Source organism: Mesocricetus auratus, unplaced genomic scaffold (assembly GCF_017639785.1).
Source record: "Mesocricetus auratus isolate SY011 unplaced genomic scaffold, BCM_Maur_2.0 Super-Scaffold_100027, whole genome shotgun sequence".
NCBI lineage: Eukaryota > Metazoa > Chordata > Mammalia > Rodentia > Cricetidae > Mesocricetus > Mesocricetus auratus.
The window spans coordinates 12,378,554-12,403,445 of NW_024429208.1; the positions used below are offsets into that span (position 1 = coordinate 12,378,554).

A 24,892-nucleotide genomic window follows, 5' to 3' on the forward strand; every position below is an offset into this window, starting at 1 on the left:
GTCTTCCTGACTCTGCATAAGCGGTAAAAAACTACAAGTCTCTTTTAAGAGGCCTGACAACAATTGAATGGTGTATACAAGCAGCTGGCACTGGCACGGACCACATCTCAAGCTAGCATAGACTAAGGCATCTAGCACAGCTCCCAGTGCTGGTGGGAAACTTACGCCCGCCAAGCTGGGAAGCCAGTGGCTGTTTCCACTTTAACTTTAACAACGTTGTTTAGCAGATAACAGACACGTGGCCAGAAAAACATAAGTATTTACAGTAAAGTCAGATTCAGATAAAGTAAAACCTCTAAAAGGTTTATAGTGTATTTAAAAACATACATGGGCTTGGGAGAGAAAAAAAAACAGGATAGTAAAAAAAAAAGGAAACATAAACAAAGAGAGTAGCTGGGTGTGGGGACACACTTCTTTAATCCCAGCACTCAGGAGACAGAGGCAAACAGATATCTGTGATTTCAAGGCCAGCCTGGTGTTCAGAGGGAGTTCAAGGGTACCAAATTACACAGAGTAACCCTGTCTCAAAAAAGCAAAAATAAAGTTAAACGATATATAGTACTAAAAAAAGCCACGTAAAGTTGAAAAATACACAGAGATTGTGGATACTTATGCTATTGTGTTTTTCAGTTGCTCAATTGCTAAGGAAGGAACAACTGCTAAAATATACTTGATTATAAATGTTATTAAATTAATTCAACTTATATATTTTAAAAATACTTTGACTTCAAAATTTAAGTGTAAGGGTATGTTACTTTAAAAAAGAGATTTATTTGTGTTTCCTTCCTGACTTCTATGGTTTAGTAAAACAACACCTATGGGATGATACCACCATACAGACCACAAAAACAAGGATTTTAAGCAGACTTCTATGTTTTTTCATGATCCTCATGGTATGCACAGCTCCCCCAACCAGCAGGAAGCAGTTTGGAATAAACAACGCCTACATTCCCAAACACTGTTCAAATGTTTATTTTCATTTCACGGGGTTAGTTATAAATGGTAATGATCACAGACAATCTCTTTCTAAAGGGAAAAAAGGAAATATGATATAGAAATGAATATTTTGTATTGGTATGGATTTTCTTGTATTGATACAAATTTAAGGTCAATTTTGTGATATGCATATTTCTCCTCTTGTTTAAGTATTGTGTTTATACTGATCTTTTAAAACATAATACATAATTAAATACAGATTGTAGATAGTTACTTATAATAGAACTTGTAGTTAGGTAAATTAGGTTTTCTAGATATACAGAGATGTATTTAAAATAGATATTCTTTAAACCTTTCAAAGGCCTACAGAATATCTGACATTTAAGTGGTTTAGGGTTTTTCATGATAGTGAGAAACAACTGCTCCTGACACACCAATTACATAAGTCTGAGAGGAAGATGGGCATCGAAGAAACTCATTATGGGGTTTGCATGGAAAGATTAGCCATTTGGGCAAGAAACTGCTCTTTCCTGGACTGTTTGACTGTTGCTGTATAAATTGGACATGCAGGACCCACAGGAAAGTGACTGCTGAACTTGGACAGTCCTATAGGGTTCCTGCTTCATGAAAGAGTCTGCCAGTCATTCTATAGGACACACACAAAAAAGACTGAAAAACTGCCAATGCAGATGGACAGTTTAAAATTTCCTGCTTTGTTGAAAAGTCTGACAGACACGCTGTGGCCAATGGGCTGAAGATGGATGCCCCAATGTTACAGAGGAACTTTGGGTGACTGTCCAGGTAGCAAGATGTCTCTGTCAATTTGAATGCTTATATATTATCATTCTGTGGTCTTGGATGGATTTAAAAACAGTTATAATTATATTTTTCCTTAGTTATGATAAAACATAAGCTACATATAAGACTTTAGGCTCACACAGGATAGATAATAAAATACTTTCTTTAAAATACTAAATGCTAATAGACTAAATATTATAATTCTAATTATTACTCGATAACTTCTGTTACATATAATTTGACTATGTTAAAGTTAAAGCCTTTCTTTTTATTTAGACAGAAAAGAGGAAATGACAGGGGAACTCCTTATGTGTATATGTTGATAAATAAAGCATTGTTGACCAATAGGAAAGCCAGATAGGTAAGGACTAGGAGTCGAGGAGGATTTTAGGAAACAGAGGCACAGTAAATCACAGTGTAGGACACCAGAGGAGTAAGAGGTCTGGACCGTTTCTTTGGTAAGAGAAGACCACGTGGAAATACTTAGATTAGCAGTTATGGGTTAATAATTAAGTCAGAGGTAGCCAATAAAAAACCCAGGAAACTGTCAACAGCTTTATAATTAATACAGTGTTTCATGTGTTATTTGGGGGTTGAGACAGCGGCAGGACCCATACGGCTGGTGGGAAGATTACATGTTACAGAGGAAGACACAGTCAATAAAGCTATTAAATAAGAATTCTAGCTCCCAGACAGGTATACAACATAATTGGCATGTTTGTAGTAAACACACACACACACACACACACACACACGCACACACACACACACACACACATGAGAGACAGAGACAAAAAGAGAGACTCATACCCCCTTGAAAAAAATGTAGCTCTTGAGATGTATCTATTTGAATTTGTGTGTGCTGAGTAAAAAGCTATAGGCTGAACTGAAAACAAGAAATTCACCGACTTGGATTTCATGAAAATAATTTCTACTTTTCTATCTGCTAGAACTGCTGGTGCTTTTCCTGCCATGCTGACTTTCTGCCTCTGAGTGTTTTGATGGAACGGAATTCTATTAGATCCTATTGGTTGGTATATGTTGAACCATGTTGGTTTCCAGATTAAAGCCAGGGAACCTTGTGTTATGTTTTGCTTTTTTCCATTCAAAGAATATGTGTCTTTAGCACTGAGGAGATTCTTAAATATTCTTAAATTCCAAACACACTTTTAATAAGACCGTTGTGGTTCATTGAATTCAATATTCCATATGTCCATCTCTCTTCATTTTAACTAAACGAAGAAGAAGGTAAGTCATATTAACCTAATACCACTACCTACAGAGTGACTCTGAGCAAATGTCAGGGATATATTATTATCAACTGCAACCTTCATGTTTCAAGTCAAGCCTTCCGAAATCATTCATCTCATAAATGACATATCCAAATCTTCCAATCTAGCTCCCAGTTTCCAACCTCAACATGTTTTCTATGATTTTGACATTTTTACGTTTCTTACTATAGGAGCCAAGGGCAATTTCCCTCTTTCAAGGTTTTCTGGCATTGATTGAATGATAAACTTGCATATAAACAAAAGACTTACAGATGTATTAAGGGCAAAAAAATATAAAGGCAGCAACGTGGGTATAGCAGTGTGGTCACCATCACCACGTTAGGAAGTATATATTTGTTTGAGGAAGGGAATAAGAGAGAATATAGAGAATGTCAAGGTGTTGTGAAGTTTAGAGAACAGAGAAATCTAAGGACTTGAAGAATACACATACACTCAAGATAAGTTCTATCTGACCTGCAGAAGACACAATAGTTAGTAAAGTATTCACTGTGGAATGAAAATAAATGTGTCTTTCAGATACCCTGGCACTCAAGCTCTTCTGTTATTTGCATTTAGTTTATGAAAACTTGGGGAATGATACACACGTCATTGTGTACTTCCAGAGTCAATATAGAAAGAGGTACTAGAGCAAAAACCCTCCCAGCATTCACTGCTTTCTGTATTCTCAGTGGCTGTACTCTATATAGTCCATAAACTTCAATGTGTACAGAAGATCACACAGAATCTGTCTTTTGGCTTAATTAATTTAAACTTTCATATAATACTAAATTTTATGCAGGTGAAAATTTATTTCTGACCTCTTGCATTTTTTGAGGGTGGGGATGGGCTATAGAAATTTTTTGATAAATTAAATTGTACACTAAGATATAATCCCCAAAGCAGTTTAACTTACAGATGGAAACCCATTGGCATTTCATTCTATACCTGATACATCCCAACTAAACAGAATGGCCAGATTGCTATTATATGCAACTGGCAAGTGATCCTGTCTATTTTCTCATACAGAGTGATTGTAGAATGAGATAAGGAAATGGTAACAGATGGGCTGTGCAATGTTTTATGACACACCAATAGCATGTTAAGGAATAAAATGAACCAAATAATTATCCTGTATGTCATGTCTGAAAAGAAGAGTCACTCAGACTGAGGGTAATCTAGCCTTAATTCTAATTCTAAGATAGGAAAATTATACTCTTCAGTTTTTTCATGTCCTGTCCCTATGGAAACAATACACACACATTACAACAATACTTGAGGTGGGTGAAGCAACTATAGCCAGCCCAAAGAGATGTTCCTAGTACCTAATAATAGGGAAAAGAAAGTGGGTTACTGGTTCACAACAAAACCAAGGAAGGGTAGATCTGACCTAATGTCTAATTTGGATATCAACTCCAGCATCTAAGTTGATAATCCCCTCTAGGGGAAGTTCTACAATAGTAAATAATTAGAAAGCAGTCAGGCAAGAGAGAAAAGACATACTGTTATGGACTGCCAATAAATTACTCTCTGTAAGTCAAGCCTATAGCATATTAGAGATTTCACATCCCCAAAAGTGAAGTCACTTAAAGAAAGGAGACACAGTAGCATTAAGAATACACACTTGTCATTTTCGCTGGGTATTATCCAACTGAACGCAGTGGTTGAATTCTTTGCAGAGGAAATAAGAACACCCTACACTCTACAGGCTGACATTTATAGTTAACAAAGGAAAGGGATTTGTATGGTGTGTGGCTCCATTGTCCACAACTCTCAGAAGCGAGCGAAATTATCAAAGCACAAGAAAGTTCTATGTAAAAGTAGTGGAGTTGCTTGATCAATTCCGACAAAGGATTTTGCAGAGAAGAAAAAAAAAGTGGAAGTGAAGATTCGTTGCATCATATCTTTATATTACTTGTAATCATGTGATATCTGTACATTGTTTAACAAAGGTATGTATAGTATTCACTGCATGCTAAAATGTACACACATGACAACTTAAACCTTGCAAAATCTTCTGAGATAGGCTCCTACTTTGTAAATGGGAAAACTGCAGCAGAGTTGAGATAATTTTCTGAGGAAATGGCTAGTTAAATTGAGGGAATCAATTTGGAGAAAAGTGCTTTCCTAAACCCTTGCTTCCTTCATTCCTTCTTTCCTTCCTTCCTTAATCCCTCCTTCCTTCCCTATCTTCCTTCCTCTCTTCCTTCATTTTCTCATTCTTTCTTTTTCTGGACAGTTTACTGAGAACAAATGCTAATGCTTCCTACATGTAAGCCCACTATCTACCGCAAAGCCCCAGGTTGAGGATCTAGTGCCTTAAAAGATGCTTTGTGCTGCATTCTTAACATGGAGAATTTATATAATTCATGGTCATTCATTCATTATAAATCAGTCTATATAAAGATTTTTCTAAGTTGTCAAAAGCAGACTTACTCAGGAAATATTTGCCACAGTTAACTTGAGGAAAATCGCAAAGCCAATGCCATTTAAGAAGCTACTCTTGAGGATTCGAGCAGCCCGTGCTAAAGCACGACTCAAGGAAACCAAATCTACATTAAGAAGTGACTGTTTTAGGATAAGATTAAGGAATTATGACTATGCTATAAGTATTGTCCTTGGTGAACTGCTGCAATGCATTCATCTTCCGGTTCAATGCTTTCTTCAAGTAATGTTGAGATAAGAAGGTTCCAACACACTGGCGCAAGAATATTCAGAGAAATAAAGACAGAACAAAAACAAAAAACAATTTTAAAAGCCCAGGGTCATGCAGGCTTCTCCGGAGAGAATGCCACTTGCTGCAATGTTTCCATCAGAACAATGTCAACTTTCCAAGGGGCATCAAAAACCTATGGATTAGAAAAATCCCTGCATATAAATGCAGACAATGATAATTCAAGCAAAAGCATGTCAACATTCCCCATGTTTAGTGTCACAACATTTGTCCATGAGGAAAGTTGCCTTGCAGCTTTTGAGCGCAAAGGGAATATAAAAAGGAAAGAAACAAAACTGCCTTGAGTGTTATACTAAGAAGTGCATTATTAACCTTTTCCCTTTCAGCTCTCATTATTTCTCATGGTGGACATTCACAAAACCCTTCAGGAGCCAATTCTAAGTGAGGAGTAAACACACAGCAGAGAAAATAATTTTCCTCAGACAAGCTACAAAAACTGTCAAGTAAAATACACATTCCCCAGTTGTGAATCCTCAGAATGGTATTTCATAGCCTCTGTGCCTAACGGGAAAAGAAGAGCAGCTTACTTCAAATGCCCGAACACTAATCCACAGTATGCCTAATGAATTATTGCTAAGAATGGTTTCCTACAGAACAACACAACTAATGGACACCATTACCTCATTTCGTGATCTGTCCAAACAGTTAATAAGACCCAGCTGGGGGTCTGCATTAGCAGTTCAGTCAGTAGCTACCGTAGAGGGCATGGAAGTTAAATGTTTATCAGAGGAATGAGTTTGATTAGTGTCACACCTATGGACACACGGACGCAAAGGCTCCTCCCCTTCTGTCATAGAACTGGTAGATCAAGATCCAAAATAAGTGAAACAGAGTGAGTCAAGAGTGCTCATAAAGGTTTCTAAAAGACAATTACATGATCTGGGAGACGGCTCAGGGGGAAAAAGTGTTTGCCATACAAGTCCAATGTCCTGAGAAGGATCCTGGAACCCACAGTGGGAGGAAAACACCCAACCCCATAGTGCTGTCATCTGACCTCCACACACAGGTGTTATGGCATGTATGTATGCACATGCATGTGCGTGCACACACACACACACACACACACACACCACAAAACAATAATAAATTAAATTAGGAGTGTTACCTCCCTTTCCTGTGGAGTATTTATTTGTCCTCTATTTCTTAAGATTTAGGATTCTGCAGTCTGAAGGTTTTTATGTTTTTATCAACCACCTCTCAGTATGTACTTTCTTATTTTTTTAATTACAATGCAAATATTGGGATGAAAATCATGTCTCTATTCATGCCTTCCACTTGTTATCATCACTACAAAGCACACAGGGGAAGTCACTAAAGAAATTGTGACTCTGTGCCTCCTAGAACTGCAGCTGAGTGTGCTCACTCTATCTGAAGGTGGCTATTGTCGCTGGGAATCAAACAAGGACAAACAGCTTTCCAGCACCTTCATCTACTTCTAAAACACTTCACATCAAATATTAACACATAAATTATGTTTGTAGTTACATTTTCTTTAAAAATACAATTACTGTTATAGTGAATTATAAATTGAATTGTGTATATAATTGAGCACCTATAAAATATGTTTCTCCATTGTTTAAAAATTATTTCATTAAGTATGACACAAAGATAATTTTATATACCTATTATATGGAATTTTACCATCATTGGAAACACATTTGTAAACTAATTATTTAATTACATTAACAAATATCAAAACTAAATTATTTTGTACTTCATTATGTAAAATGATGTATATTGTACTTTTTCACTGTGCTGAAAAGGCTGAATTCATTTTCCTATTAATTTTGACTTCATTGCTAATATTTCAATATCTCTTTAGATTCCATAATGTTTAATGACATCCATCTTTATCATGGTATATTTGTGTTACATAGCATTTAAATACAAGCCTAAGTTCCCACATTTTTCTATTTGTCTTATTAATAAGTTGCAATAAAAACTCAATTACATTGTTTTCATGTTACTTTTGTTTTGTGCTGAGCTTCAAGGAATTTTTATCTTTGTTATCACTTTAAACTGTCTTCTTATCTCATATCTTTGTGTTGACCTTGCATCTCAGTTTTGTTTACTTATATTAGAGAGCTCATTAGTTTTTTAATTTTTAAAATCACAAATCAGGCATATATTTTCTCCTGTGGTAAATACCATTAAAAATTGAGAAGCTTGTTTGCATTGTGGGCACAATGCTGTACTGTTGCTGTTGTGGGGCTTTCTTTTATACAGGATGGTTGTTTACACCGAATATGTAGGACAAGGACGCTCTTCTTGGTTCTGCTGTTTGTCATACACAGGGAAGATACAGTGTTCAGAAAAGCTTAAGCATTAGGCAGGAGCCATGTCTATTGTTCAAAGTTTATAACAAAACACTTATTCCAGATGATTAATGTGCCTCATCATCACTAAACAGAACAGACATTCGGTAGGTGTTTACTTCCAAATGCAAGAGGAAATTTAATGTTGGAAAAGATATACCTGGAAAATATCCTCTGAAGATGGAAGATGCTGTTGACTGGTGAAAGTGTAAGGCTTGGTTAAATGTTGTTTTCACACGTATATGGAGAGAGGACAAGCTGTGGTTCCTGATGACACAACGGAGGTGTGATTCTATATTTACTCTTACTGTTGCTCCTGATCTATTTCAACTGTCCTGGGATGTGGGACATTATTTATCTGCAAGATGAGAGTCTTTGGCTGTTGCAGTGTATCTGTTTTAAGCAATTTGTTTACTATTGTAATACAAATACAGAATAATAAACTAGGATGGACCCTACTGTTTAGGGACATGTTGCAGCTGATGTACAAATCTGATGGCAAAAATCTCAGGAATCCAACAAAAGGGTAATTATTAAAATCATTGACTCTTCACTTAAGCCATAGAGGGATTTTTATATCATTTAGATTGGCCAGTGTTAAAAATCACTGCTGTACTGGTAATCTCCAAAGGAAAAAAAATGGGACATAGCAAATTATTGTTTCAGATAAAATCAAAGCACGAAGCAACTACTAATATAATTAAGGTATAGAATAAGAAAATGAGGCAACCATAAATATATTTATTACTATTTTGGAAAAAAATGCCTTCTCCATTATGCAATTATCTGGGGCCGGGGTTCTCAACCAATGAATCATGACACCTTTGGGAGTCAAACAGGCCTTTCACAGGGGTCATCTAAGGCCTTTGGAAAGTCAAACATTTATATTATAATTCAGAACAGTAGAAAATTACAGTTCTGAAGTACAATGAAAATAATGTTATGGTTGGTGGTCAGCACAACATGAGGGACTGCAGTATTAGAAAGACTGAGAACCACTGGTCCAGGGTACATCAAATACACACTAATTGTGACTAACTGAAATTTCTACTCTGCTCATAAGCATGTCTTACTGGATAACATAGGATACCTTTCTGTAGTATTAAAGCATTGCAAGATGAGGTCTGGAGTTTTGGGAGGATTTTCTATAAGGAATTCTTTTAATATTTTCACAGTTGTTTGAGATAGTGCATTGGCCTTTTCATATCAATATTCCTACTCACCTTGATTAGTAAACTGAGAATTTGTGTCTTTTATAAATGAACGTTGGGCTACAGAGGTGGCTCGATGAGTAAGAATATTTGCAGCATCTACAGATAAAGCATAAGATGAATGCATATGACTGCAATCTCATGATCTGTTGCCAAGACAGATCCCAGAAGATTCACTGCCTGATCAACCAGGTAAGAAAGAAGTGCTTCTGGATCAGTGAGAGAGACTTATTAGCAGGCAAAAAAGGCAGGAGAGAAATGGAGGAAGACACTGCCTTTCTATGGTCTTCAAATGTAATATAAATATACCACCACCCACAGAAATAATCTGACTCTTAACATCTTTGTTGAGTTATAACTATAGCTTAATTTGTATATGCATATATACACTGTGGCATCCATGCAGACATATCTCAAGCCAAGACCCTTTGAAGGGATTTGAGTTGCCATGCTGTGTCGGGTACCTTTTTGTCAACTTGACACAACTAAAGTCATCAGGAATGAGGAAATCTTGAGTGAGATTTTTTTTGGTTTTTGAGACAGGGTTTCTCTGTCTGTGACTTTGGAGGCTTTCCTGGAACTAGCTCTTATAGACCAGGCTGGTCTCGAACTCACAGAGATCCTCCTGCCTCAGCCTCCCGAGTGCTGGGATTGAAAGCATGCACCATCACCACCTCGAGTGAGAAAAATTTTTAAAAGATCAGGTGATAAGTAAACCTGTAGGGAATTTTATTAAGTAGTGACTGATGGAGGAGTGAATAGTCCATTGTGAGTGATGCCATTCTAGCGGTCGTGGTCCTGGGTGCTATAAGTAAGCAAGCTGAGCAAACCTTGAAGAGCAAGCCAGTAAGCAGCACTCCTTCATGGCCTCTGCCATGGTTGAGTTCCTGTTATAACTTCCTTCAGTGATAAACAGTGCTATAGAAGCATAAGCCAAACAAACCCATTCCTCTCCATGCTGTGAGAGTTATGCTGTTTCATCACAGCAACAGAAACCCTAACTGAGACACTTATCCTGCTAAGAGTATGCAGAGTCAGAGCCAACCCTATATAAAAGAGAGTAAAATGAGTCACCTGATAATCAGGTTACAGTTCTTCACAGAACACCAAATCTTCATCTTGATCTTGAATTTCTAAGTTTCCATAATGAGAGTACATGCATTTTTAAGGTGTGGTCTATCAGACCAGGACAAATTCAAAGAAATTTCTGTAATATATGAAAAGTCCCTGTAACAGCACTCGTTCATTATTATGTTCCAATGACTTTGAAATACACATAGTGTTTATAGAGCTTGATCTGTGGACTGTATAGCAAATAGAGAATACACTGCAATAAGTATAGAATATGTATAATAATCAGAGAGTTGAAAGAATGCTATAACCTCATTAGTTGTGATGCTTTTTCCTTAACATATCAACTAGAGTGCTACATGGATATTTTTATAAAAATGATAATAAAGGAAGGAGATTGTTGAGTTATAACTATAGCTTAATTTTCCATAATTTTCAAGTTAAAGTGATTGTACAGTCTATGTAGTTTGCAAAGTTTACCAGTGAAAGAGGCAAGTTTTAAGTAGTGAGAACAATCACTAGGCAGTAACTGTAGGACTGAAATACAACCTTCCTTCACATTTCCGTGAAAAAATGCTTAGCCTGATGCCATATGTACACAGCTGCAGTGTGTGATCTACAGTCATCTTCTCCTGAAGAGTAAACGGATGTCAGGGACAGAAAGCTGTTCTTCTGCCAAGATGGTTTCCACACTGGAGTGACTTGTGTAAGAGCAGTTCTTCATGTCAAGAGACAGAGGCCAGGCCACAGTGAGTTCTTTTGACCAGTAAATGAAATCCATCAGTCACTGGCTGAGTGGCTCAGGCCCTGGTGCAATCAGTGTTCTAGACCCCTTCCAGACCTCTGTGGAATAAGTAACGCTGAAATCCATCAACTCCAGATCAAACAGAGCTTTACAGAAGGATTTAAGTCAAACAATTTAACCAATTTAATGTTGTTAGCATGAGTGTCTGTCTTTATAGACTAAATTCATGGCTACTGTTAAGAATATTAAAGAATTTATAATTGCCAGAACTTATTTGAAAATGCCTTAAATGTTTAAACATGCATTTGTTTGTTAATTTCTTGGCAGTGTAGAACGTTAACTAATAAAAGATACTCTGAACCAATTCTTCTGTAATTGTAGAATAATAGAAATACCAGAAGTAATGAATAATGGAAATATTCTTCATTGTTTTTTCACCCATATGCCTAAAATGCTAGCGTTTATAGTCATCTATTAGGAGCACAGTAAAGGTATTAAATCAAATATCATAGCGGTCAATGGACAATTCTTTATAGTTCAAAACCATGACCATACTACCAGAAAATGAGTGGAGATTGTAAGTCCAGGGAAAAATCCTAAAACACTTTCACCCTCTGATAACTTGTTCTTCTTTGCCTTGACTTACCAGCTGATCTTAGTGTTCATATGTGCTAAAGCAATTTCTATATGTGATCCAGTCTATAGCAAAAGCAGCCACTGGAAGAAAATTACTTACAAACAAAAATACATGGAGGCAAAAATGGCAATAGCAGACTGTGGTATATTCATTCACAAATTCATTATGTTTCTCCACATTTTTCAAGTTAGCATACTCAATGTAAAGAATGGGAAAATTTTCACCAGAGTGAAGTAGGTAGGATAAAACACTTTCGACTCAATTATCAATAGACAAGTACTGTTAACATTTAATGCAGTTAACTTTATATATTTGTCATGCAACAGTTTCTGGTGAATTTTATTTAAATCATACATTTTACAAGCATATAAATAATGTAAAGAGAAGAATTTTCAGTTTAAAAACTAAACAAATTTTATAATATTTTAAATAGAATTTATGATAGCTACATGTTACCTTGAAAGACACTTTCAAAAAATGCTTAATTCTTAATATTCTAGTAAATTATAGGCTTTAGTGTATGTGTGTGTGTGTGTGTGTATGTGAATAAGGTGAGCATATATGTATGTATTCTTATTAACATATGTATGGATGCATGTGTTAAGGCAGTTGTGCATGCTTATGTATATGACTATGTATGGAGACATGAAATTGCTCTCAACAACTTCTTCAATCTCGTTTCACCTTGTATATTGAAGCAGTGTCTCTTACCTGAATTCAGAGCTCACCAGAATCATCCACCAGGCATGGGTGTGGGGGATCTGATTTCCACTATTCGCATTACGCAGCAAGCACATTACTCACTGAGTCATCCCTTAGTTCAGAGCATTTTTTTTCTAAGTCCTAGTTCTGTCCTATTATATTTTATACAAGAGATTTAATTACAGTTTCTAGTGCAACATAAATCCAAATAATACTCAAACCTCCCTCACAGGATTTTGCCAAGTTTAAGCAAGATCTCTGTGCATCTTAGACCTGTGTGTAGCACTAAGCAGAATGTAACACAGGGTGGACAAATGGGAGGAGCTGAGCTGCCAAAGTGCATGTTAATTAGGTCCTGCCTAACTGGATTCAAACATCTTCAAGGCTTGCTGGCAGCAGGTCTATTTCCACAGAAATTAGAATTACATCTGGTCACAGAATTCCAGTGGTAAGGTTAATTGTTCCTCTTGGATATCTACCATGTTTATTTCTAAAAATAATCCTTAAAATTGTCTTTTAAAAGTCATATCCACTCTCCGTGTTCCATCTCACAAGAACTATCAAGCTTTCTTTCTTAGGAATCCCCTGATTGTGATGGGCACTTAACATCTTCATGTCTGTAAGTTCCATGCACAATCAGGAAAAATTGTATTCTTGTATCTCACACAAAACAATTGAAATACATGGAAGAAGTAATTGCCCATCCTAAAACCGACACATCAGTGTTTCTGAACAATAAAGAAGGGTGGTTTGTATGGTGACACACAGATGTGTCCTTGCAAGCCTTCCACAAGGTACAAGAACCCCTTCTATGATAGTCAAGGTCATAGAAAGACAGGTTGCTGCCTGATAGCTCTATTACATGGTGGACAATTCACTGTGAGAAGAAAGGTCCTAATTGGGAATCTACTTCTGAGCCACTCAATAGTTCATTCAGAGAATGGCATTATCTTTCTCCCTAGGTTAAGGATCTACCTGTACACAAGGAAAAAATGTGACTCAGATATAATAGATGGGTAAATCCCAGGAAAGCTGGGACCTGGGATTTTCCAGAATGCAATAGGCTGAACTTATCACTCCCTCCCTATACTATTGACTGCCACACCATTTTAAATGAAATAATTTTTATTATTTAAATCACGTAATTGTTGGTCTCTGTTACTGTATCTCAGTAGGACTCTTAATTATATGCAACAGACATGATAAAATGTACAAACTAAAAATGTTAAATATATATGCATATATATATATATATATGTGACCACATTACTAATAACTGGGATTAGCAGTAAGGTGTGTCAGTAGCACTCATAGCTTGGAGAGAATCAAATTTATCTCTATGAGGAATCTCCTATGTGAATTGTTATAAGTAACACATTTTAGAGTTCATCTGTTTATCATTTATCACTTGCTAATTACATATAAATAAGCTTCACATTTAATCAAGGCTGTCTTGCCTTTTCAATGAATTTGAAAGTATCTTCCTCCAATTTATTACTTGCCCTTAATTAATAGACAAAGAGAAGACATTTATTACAGGGTTTACTGGCAGCTCATCTATTTTTCTATGCATTTTTCTGGAATTATCACCTCATAGTACTTTCTCATTTGTTTAGTATCGCACACACACAGCAATAGCTAGGCAAATTCAGCATTGGGTATGAGAATAAAATTGGGCTAATGTTTCCTGTACATAACTATTTGGAAGGCTGTATATTGAATCTATGTATTTTAGCTGAAATTACATGAAAATCCCTTGTTGGTTGGGTCTTATCAATATATCTGAAGTTATATAATTATTTGCATATGCCCGTGTCAGTCCATTCCTTAGACAAGAACATAATCTGACTCAAAAACCCCAGGTCTTATTTCTAAAGATCTTCCAATAATGAGCCCGATCTTCTTCTAGGCGCCTGTCTTCCATCTGATGGGTCACTATAGTGAGAATTTCATCCTCTTTTCTGGGTTTTGAAAGAAATCCAATTATGTTTTGTGAGTTCTTTCACATTTTTAAGAGAGTTGTGAGGATAAAATGAAGACTCCAGAGATAGTGTGATTTAAACCCAGTAGGTCTATCTCCTCTTTAATTGCAAGACTTAGTTTTCAACAGTTCCCAAAGCTAGTCTGCATTTCCATCACCAAGATTCTTAGATTGACCCAGGAGTGTGAACTGGCTAGGTTATATGTTATATACTTAACTCTCCAAAATTCAACAGGACTTAGGAGATTTGTCTTTAAGATAGAACCAATGACTTTCATAGAATCGATAAAATATTTCAGGCAGTTAAAGTAAAGATATATTAAAAATAGTTAAAGACTAGATAGACTAGTGACATGAATAGAGGATGATGTATGAGTCAGGTGTGCCATCATGGTAACAAAACGCTGAAAACATGGAAACCTACTTACACAGGAGGAATTGTGTGACTCATGGCTCAGAGTTGTTATCAGATGATTGTGTGGTCCATTATTTTTGAGTACATGTGAGGACACAGCAAGATAGCAGAGAATGTGGCTAAGCAAAGTTGCTGGCAGCTTGTATTGACTTTATGCCTTGCATCTTTGTAGAAGTATGTAACCTATTTTTAGAGTAGTCTAAGGTTCTTTTCAGCATAAGATCATGCCATCTGCAGAGAGGAGAGCTTTTACTTCTTGACATTGTGTCTGCATCACCTTTATTCCTTCTCTTCTCTCATGGCTCTATGTAAACCTGTCTGCAATTTGATGGGTGTAAGTGAACAGTCTTGTCTTGCTCTTGATTTTAGAAGGGATGATTCATTTCTCCCCCTTTAGTTCAGTGTCTCCTAGAGGTATTTTATATATAGCCTTTATTATACTGAGCTATTATCCCTATTTCTATAATTCCCCTGAGAATTTTATCATGAAATCATGTTGGATCTTCCCAAGTTCCCTAAATACATTTATTGAGATGATCATATGATTTCATCCTTCAGCCTATTCCTACAGTATTTTATAAATTTTAATTTCTTCATGTTAAACTTCCCTGCATTGATGAGATTAAATGTTTAGCTTCATGTTTGCTAACACTAAAGTACATCATTAGATTACTTTGTATTTCATTGATCTTCTCTAATAATTTTTGTTTATTCTCTATTTTATATAGGTACATAACATATTTTGATTATATTCGATTCCATAGAGTCCCATTTCCTATGCCACTTTGCCAACACATTCAGAAATTGTTCATGTCCATAACACACCTCATACTACATCCATTCATATACATAAACACATAAATATTTATGAATTCATATATACCACACAGAGTTTAATTAGAGTTGTTTGCATATGCATGGGTGTGAGGGCATTAACTGTATCACGGATGGCAAACCAGTGGCTATACCCATGATGAAAATGACTCCACCACCTCCCATCAGCTTTTACTGCCAATAATTACTCAGCTATGGGTGGGAGCCTCATGTTTCCCTCCCCAGTCAATTCTGGATTGATAATAAGCTAGCTCTTATGCAGGTGACCATTGTTGTTATTAGCTCATGAATGCAATGACCATGCCATGTGTGGAAGACAGAGCCTCATGGAATTCCCTCCTGTCTATCTTTTCACTTCCTACTCTGTGATATCCCTAAAGCCTTGAATGGGGTTGTATATGTGCATGGCATAAATGTCTTATGTACGGATGCACACTCAGCAGTTACACATCCTCAGTATTGAAAGAATAGCACTGATTTATGAAGGGAATTTCTCTCACAGCTGCCCTGGTATTGAAAATTGAAGGCCTCACATCCCCATGACTCTTATAGGTTTCATCTGATGTCATGAAAGAGAGTTTTGAGGGAGCCCAGTTAGTCTGTGGAAGCCCTTTTGTTCATTTCCACGTGATTCTGCTCTGAGGTGGAGAGAAGTTTAAAAATCATTTCTGGTGTTTCTCTTCATTTTACCTTGACCCCTTGTGACCCTGCCCCACAATTTTTAAAAACATAAACATTTATAGTAATAAAGTTTCCTCTTAGAAATGTTATATCTGGCAAGCTGTGCTAATAAATTTTTTGGATTCTAAGAAAATCTTAACTTGTTGATTTCTTTAGTGACCTCTGTTCATTTAAATATATATATATATATATAAAATTCAGTATCCAAGTAGCTGTGTAGTTTCTTCATTTTTCTCTAGTTGTTTATGTGTAGTACTGATACACTTTTATCACATAATGTTAATACAAAAATTATTTTCGCTGTTTGGGGTCTAGTAATTCCTGCTCTTAACTAATAATGTTATCAATACTGGAGACATATCCTATATCTTGTTTTGAATCATACATATTTCATAGCTACTGGAAGGTATAGTCTATTAATATCAGTTATATCCTGTTGATCTATTGTATACTTTCCATATATTATCTTCCTTTGAGTTTTAATAAACTAAATTTAGAATGGTGTGTTAGGGGTATCCACTATTACTGTATTCGTTCACATCTGTCATTCCTCCCTTTCATGTTTGTGAAATTGTGATCCCAATGTTAGGTTACTAAATTTTTAGCAACTGTTATTTTTTGATGAATTGTCCCCTTGTTAATGTATAGTGGCCTTAAAAACTCTTCTAACAAGTTTTGGGTTGAAATAGGATTTGACAAGTACCAGAATAGCCATATCACCGTGTTTGCAGCTTGTTAGTTAGGTTTCAATGTCAGAAGCCAGTTAGTGGGTGTTTTTGAAAATTTAATTTATTTTTTGAGAAAACATAATTTCATCTTATATTTTAATTCAGTCAGTTGGTCTATGTCTTTTAAATGGTAAGTTGAAGTTATTTGCATTCAAGGTTATTATTAACAGCTGTTTGCTTTTTCCCATGATTTTGTTAGCTGTTGTTTTGGTTTTGAGGTCGTTATTAGCTCTTTTTCTGTCTTTCTTATTACTTTGGGATTGATAGAGTAATCCCTAGTCCTCCTTTGTTCATCCATATCTCTCATGAAATTTATTCTTTCTTTTGTACTCATGAATGAGATTGGCATTTTTTCTTCCCTGTAAAATCTTTTAAGTATGTTTAGCAATGAAGATTCATCAACCCCAAACTGCCTTAATTTTATTATCATTAAATGTTCGTATTTCTCTGCTAAGTTTGAAGCTTTTGTTTATAGCTTTAGTTTGGTATGTTATATTATGATTTAATTTGATATGGTATTATAATGATGTATCTGTTTTTGTAGATGACTTTGCATTTTCTCTTATACACTAAAAAGGTTCTGGATAGGTTTTTTTCAGGCCAATTCTATTTGGGGTTTCAAATGCTCTGTATGCTTGGGTATCTATATCTAAGATCGGGAAATGTCAAGATATAGATATAGTCTTACTAGATAGATTATGTGTGTTTTTAGTCTTTATCTTACTTCCTACTTGAATGTATCCCAGAGATCATGGAAGTTTTGTATGTTTCTTTTGAGACAGGTTTTCTCTGTGTATCCCTGGATGTCTTGGAACTCACTTTGTAGACCAGACTGGTCACAAACTGACAAAAATCCACTGCCTCTACCTCCACATTGCTGGAATTAAAGGGATGCACCATCATGCCCAGTGATCATGGAAATATTGATAACAGCCTTTTACTTTCTTTGTGTACAACCGGTTATATGACTATCTCAAGCCTGTCCTCTCCATCCGGAAATCCATTCTTATGTTTAGTTCTTGTGTTTTACAGAATAAATTGATATTTTCATTTCCAAATGCTCTCTTTGGTTCCTTTTAAGGGGACCAATTGCTTTGTTTGTCTTTTTGCTTCCTCTTCTATATCACTGGCTATTTATCTGTTTTGCTGTCTTGTCTGGGTCCCTAATAGATTTCCCTATTTCATTCGTCTTCTTACTAGAGTCCTCTAGGTAGTCATTAATCCTTTTTAAATATAGGAATCTGAATTGCTTCCTGATATTTTACCTATATTACCTTTGGATTGTGGTTTCAAAGAGTAATGAGTTTGTGGAGGCACCATATTGATTTATATTCACTTTTTTTGGTAGGTTGTTTATCTGCTGTGTGCCACAAATCTTTTTGGAATAGGAATATTGCCTTACCATAGTTTTATTTATGGGGGGTGGTCTGTACATGAGTGTATGCTTTTTATTAGTATGTATACAGGAAATCTACTGTGGCAGCTGAAATAATTACTTGACAGCAGTTAGCAGAATATAGAGTGTCCAACATTGGTCACCCTATTAAGGTTCACTGACAGCAGCCACAGGGGACTGACTGGGAAAAGTGTAGTTTATTCTGTTTCAGCACTGAGAGTATTAATGACTGAGTAGTGGAACCTGCAAAGAACAGGAAAGGGGTGTGAGGAGTAAGTATAAATGTGAATTATATGAGTCAGGGAATTGAAATAATGGAGACATTTTATAGAGTAGCTGTGGAGAAGAACAGTTAAAACAACCTCATGAGGTAAACTACAAAGTAAAACAAAATATCTAAGCAATATAACAAAGTGTAGATAACAAAATAGAAAGATACTTGAAATAAGAAATAAAATGAAATAAAAAGGATTATAAGCTAGATCAAAATTTCTCCCTAGATGGTTTGATTTGATTTCTTCTCTCCCTCCATTGGCTGTCCTTTGTAGCAGTCTCAACAGGTGGGAATTAGGGCTTCTGGTCTCAATGATTCAAATAAATTAAATCAGTTTGTCCTCTCTGCTGACAAGGATTTCTGCTTAGGATCTTGTGCTTCCTGCCAGCATTATCCAGACGAGGGTTCACTTCCCCATTATAACTTAGTCTCCAGTGTTTGGGGAATTTTTTTCTCTACAATGTGACTGCAACTATAAGGAAGGGGTAGGGATATCTGCTGGGTCCTCTTTAACATTGTCACTGGGTTGGCTCTTCCAAAGTGTGCCCAGCACTGAGTCTATCCCAAGTTTCGCTCAGCATCATACTTCTTTCTGGTCTACTAACCATTTACCCAGGACCTGCACAGGTGGTGCTGCTGATGCTATGTGAGGAAATCATACCTAAGCACACTTCTTTTCATGCCAGTTTCTCTGTGGTGGAATAGAGACTATTGTGTTTTGTTCATCTTCTTCTCTGTCATCATGTTGCCCAGTAGCAGCCTCAAATAAGACAACTGACTTCAGTTGTCCTAAATGTTAGAGGTCATATGAAAGGTCATATAACACTCAGGAAAATATTCCTTCATCTCTTGTCTATAAACTTGTTTTTAATGCCTTTAAAAATTTGTGGAAACATCAGAAGACTCAAATTTATAGAAAAATACATGGATCAGAGGAGGTAAACTTCAAGGTGTTAATTCCAATGATTTTGCTAAAAGATATTTTATGCATGCAAAACAAGGGCCATAGCAGTTCTATTGCTTGGGGAATCACGTACAGTGATTGTCTCAACAGAAAGATGAAAAAGGAGCAACATTTGTTTCTCATCACTATATAAAAATACCTGAGGTAGAGTCACAAAAAAGAAGATTATCAACTCTAAATTCTGGGAGTTTAAAGACATGGTGTTTTTTATAATGTTCTCCCTGTTAAGGACTTCCTGGAGGAAGGCACCACAGGAGCGTATGTAAGTAGAAATTCTAAGGCAACACAAGAAGCAAGAGAATGACTGCAGGTTCAGTACCAGTTTTAGAGCATCTTTGTCTCCTGAAAGGTAACTCAGGGCTAATGGCTATTATATCCACCCATCCACAATCAGTATTCCTAAGGACCTCACATCTCCACCAGATTCCAGCTCCTTAATGATGTCATCCTCTCTACTTGGTTCCAACTCCAACAGTCCTCCTTTTTCTCACTAGGTTCAACTTCCCATTCCCTCTCCCTCCCATTAAGTTTGACCTCCAAGTGAACTGTCCCCTCCCACTAGGTTCCATCTCCCACTGACCTCATCTGTCCAGCACTCTCTACCTCCTAAAGATTCCATCACCCTTCAACACTGCTATTGTTGGTCCATTGTTTAATGCAGCATCAAGCTACATTCTTTGAACTTCTTAGCATTTTACCACCTTGGACATGTAACTGTCTACAATAGTGGGAACACTGCTCTAAGATGTTCTACTGACTCCCTTTGGTATAATTGACTGAACAAAGGATCATTATGGGGTTAGAGATAGGTTGGAGTTTGAGAGCACTTGCTGCTCTTGGAGAGGACCTGAGTTTAATTCTTAGCACCTATGAATTGTTTGGTGACTCACAATCACTTGTAATGTAGCTCCAGGGAGATCCCATGTCCTCATTTATACTCCATAGGCTCCTGCAAATACATGTACTCAAGCTTACACACATAGATATAACATAAAATAACAAACTGAATCTTAAAAAGAGAAATTTCTGAAATTCTATTAGGGCATAACTCTCTCATGCATTTGGCTGAAAGGGGAATTTTGTCTGTGTAAACAGAGGACATATTTAGGAATACTGACTTTTAACCTCATTTTCCATCTCCATAATGATACACCTATTTACAAAGCCTAGCTTGACCTACAAAGGTTCCCCTATTCTGTGGGATTCCATTGTGATTAGCAGAAATGCTGTTACTCATTTATTTGCTATTAGAATTTTCTGCGTCACCTAAAACTTACATTGAGTAAACTTGATATGCCCCTTTCTTGCTAGTAACTAACCTAACATTGAGGGGGGCTCAACTTTACCCACACAGGCAATGTGAGTTTTGCTTGCTTTACTACAGAAATTAATGGTTACTGTGGTGAATCTGCCATCCTCAGCTCTCACAGTGTTCCACAGACCCAGAGATGAATCACACAAGCCTTAGCAACATCAGAAGTCCTTCAGAAAAAGAGTATCTGCTTTGCAACAAAAATCATCAATGTTAAGACCTGTGTGGTTAAGAATATAAAGGGTCCTTGCAGTCAGACTACATACTATGCCCTAGAGATGAGTTTCCCAGCTTGCAGTGAAAACACAACCGGCTCATGTCCTGGGGGAAGCACAGGCTGTTCTGCTCCATCCCGATGGTGTCCTCACTTGAACCTTGATTTCCTCAGGGAAGGACACAGCCTTCACAGCTATTCTGACTCAAGAATTATTCTGGAACAAGCATTGGGAACTGACACCAGGAGGGTTTCTAGAGAGATAAAGAAGCTATTTCGTAAAAGGCTCTGTTAGGCAACAAAAGTTAACAGAGAAAAATGAACTAGAAGAGATAGAGCTCTAAAAACATTCAAATAGCACTGAGGCAGGAGCCAGAAAGGAATCATCTTATAGAGGTCACATTGGGTTTCTCTCCCTCTTCTTTGGTAGGATGACTATGCAGCTGAATCCAGAGCAACAAAGGAAAGTTAGTCACTGGTGAAAGCGTTACCATAACTCTTCCCGCCAGCTAGGTTCCAGTGCTGCGTCAATCCCAAATAACTCAGAGACTCTATTAGTTACAATGCTGTTGGCCAATATCTAGGACTTCTTTTTGTCTAGCTCTGTCTTAAGTATTAACCCATAACTACTAATATATGTATTTCTACAAGGTCTTATCTTACCGAGGACACCAGACTCATGTGTGCTCTCCTCACAGGATCACATGGTAACTTCCTACTACATATTTCCAGAATCCTCCTTCTCTCATAGTCCCATCTATCTTGCTTCCCTATTGGCCAACAGTGTTTTATTCATCAATCAATATGAGAGAGATATTTACAAAATGACATCTCCCATCACATGAGATCTAAAAAGCTCAAAAAATATCCAGAGGCAGAGCCTTCAATTGTATAAATGTATGCTTTCTGGAGTCCGTTTGCCCAAGCAAATTTTGGAGGCAGAAACTTACTGTTCTAGCATCTTTCCTCACTAGGATGATATGTTGCAATCATGAAGGGAACAACAAGACACGCCCATTGGTACAATGCTGCCATGAACATTATAGGGGTAACCAAGCATTTGCTATTTGAATCTAAAGGTCACTCTACAGGAGGGCACGTGTGTCTACTAGTGCAAATCTAGCCAAGAACCCATGCTTGGGAAGGTCATAGGCCCCATGTTTGAACCTACTACTTCTAATAAGGTAAATTAAAAACAGTGTCAGACTACCTTCTAGATTCACATCTCTATCCCCACAGATTAGTGCATCTCTCAGAACTTGTTAGTAAAGTTTCTCTGTGTAGTGGTTAATGGTTAACATAGAAATTCACACGTTGTCAAAACGCAGAGAACTAAGTGACTGAGGAGTGTTCAGCCACAATTAGGGCATCTATATGACTCACTGCCTCTCAAAGCTTGGGGATAATTATGAAAGAAGGGGAAGAATTATGTTAATAGCCAAGGTTGGGGTTGAATAGACTGAAACAGAGTCTTCTGGATATGGGAGGAATGTTGCCCTCAAAACTCATAGCAACTGCGGTTATTGTGGACCTGGCACAAGATGAAGTCAGTCAGTGTTCTAGCACAGAGGAATGAGGGTATTATGAGCACCCATCCGTAAATGAGGAGCTGCTCACAGTTGATGGCTTCTGGGAAAGAGGGAGCTGATTTTAACGGTACGGCACCAGTTGAGGAGTTCACATTCCTGTGGATCGCTCCAAACCCAGAATGATGGACACTACAAATGAGAATCTGTGAGTTATGAATAAAAATAAAGAGGATACAGAGTTGAGTAGGGGAGAACATAGATGAGGGAACTTATTGCAGGGATGGGTAAGGAGTAAATATGATCAAACTACATTGTAAGAAACTCTCAAAGAATTAACAAAAGTATTACATTAACAAATCAACCTGGGGACCTGAAAAAGTCCCATTGACATCTGCATTGGAAGCTGTAAACAGCAAAATCAAAATTCAGTGATTTAAAACACACTCCAGAAGTTTGATTGTAAAACCTCTTTAAAGGGACCTTGTAATAGTCATTCTCAGATTCAAGTGGTTTACTTAGGTTTAGGGGGCTTTATGAGGATGAAGAATGATTGAGAGGTCTGTGGTATGACATGAAATTCTGCATGACTATGTAGTTCTACATGGGTGCCATAGTGGTGGCTTTTATTGCATCTATAGAGTCCCTGACAGAGCAGGCTTAGCACTGATCCTCTGCACAAGCAGATGCATTCTAAGAAGGAAACAAATGAGTCTCCCTATCCATATAGCTCACATTTATATATGTTTAAATTGATTTTTGGTTTTTTTTGTTTTTTGTTTTGTTTTGTTTTGTTTCTTTGTTTTGAGACAGGATTTCTCTGTGCATAAGTTCTAGCTGTCCTGGAACTCACCTTGTAAAACAGGCTGGATCACAGAGATTCACCTGCCTCTGCCTCCAAGTGTTGGGATTACAGGCATGCGCCACCACTGCCTGGTTTAAATTGCTTTTTAATGTCATATATTCACTGTAGGAAATGATAGGCTTCAGTGAGACATTTTCACTGAAATATATCATGCATTGTGACTATATGCTCCTCTGCACACTCTCCCAACTCTCCACCTTCCCCTCATCTTTCCCTTTGTTCCAGAGACAGCATCACATCTACTTAAATGCCATTTATATATTTTCTTCATTTTTCCAAGAAGAATTCACAAGGGATTACCTCTGAAGAACTATTTATCCTAATTCTAGTACAAACTCTAAGAATTACCTTTATTGGCTCACAGGAGGAAGCTTGTCCTAATCACAGAAAAAGAGTAGACAAATTGCTCGGAATTGATACCTCAGATGGCTTAGTCAAGACGGCACCTGGTGACCTTCCTATTTTCCTGGTGAAATCCTGTCTTGGACTTCAACTCTAATAAGGTGTATGCTCTGACTTGGGGATCAGTTTTCAGGTCCCATTTGACTAATCCATGAATCAAACTAATATTGTATTGCCTAGTGGCCCAGGTCTGTATGCCTTAGGGAGAAAGCAACATAAATATAAAGCAGGGACATAATGGGGCACTAAGAATAAAAATAATGCTAGTTTCACTGTTAGCCAGAAGCCAGAAACAGGTGAAACTTGGGTGGTAGGTACCTGGTCCTGTATTTTAAGGCAAATTATAGATTGTTTAAAAAATGTTGGAAAATGCCATGTGAACAAAACAGCATAATGGTTTGACTTAAGTTCAATAACACCAAAGAGAGACAACGTTTTCTGTTCTCTAGAAGATCACGTAACACAAAAGCACACTGAATGCCAGAGAACCAGAGATACAAGCAGGTCACTCCAGGCAAAAATACTGGAGTTCAGATAAGAAATGGTAAATTTTCTTGACCAGGGAATAGGGAGAAACAGCAAAAAGAAAATTCCCACCTTTATAAGAAGGTCAGTTCTACAACAATGCTTGATGCATAAAATATGAATTAAGGACAGGATAAACCACCTGTTGCTGAATTTTGAAAGAAAAATTATTTTTGGCTTGAATTGGAAAGAGAAACAAGACTGAATTGGGAGAAGAGAAAAGTAAAGAGTTTGTACTTACTTGCGTGCAACAGTAGCATCTGAGTAATTCTGTGGAGTAAGTTGCTAGGTGTCTCTGTATATGAATCTGGGATTCTGAGGACATGAAAAAAATCAGAGGTGAGATATGTCTTGGGAC

The 24,892-nt window shown here is 36.9% G+C and overlaps 1 protein-coding gene across 2 annotated transcripts in view; it reads right to left on the minus strand.

The window, feature by feature from the left end:
• Pcdh15 (protocadherin related 15) overlaps positions 1-24,892 on the minus strand; it is a 1,295,283-nt gene that overhangs the window by 906,313 nt on the left and 364,078 nt on the right. Inside the window, exon 3 of one of the 2 annotated variants that reach the window (XM_040732063.1) lies at positions 24,776-24,849. The exons of the other annotated variant lie outside the window; for it this stretch is intronic. The gene's annotated coding sequence lies outside the window, so the exon portion shown is untranslated. The remainder of the gene's footprint in view (positions 1-24,775; positions 24,850-24,892) is intronic. 2 annotated transcript variants of the gene reach the window in all.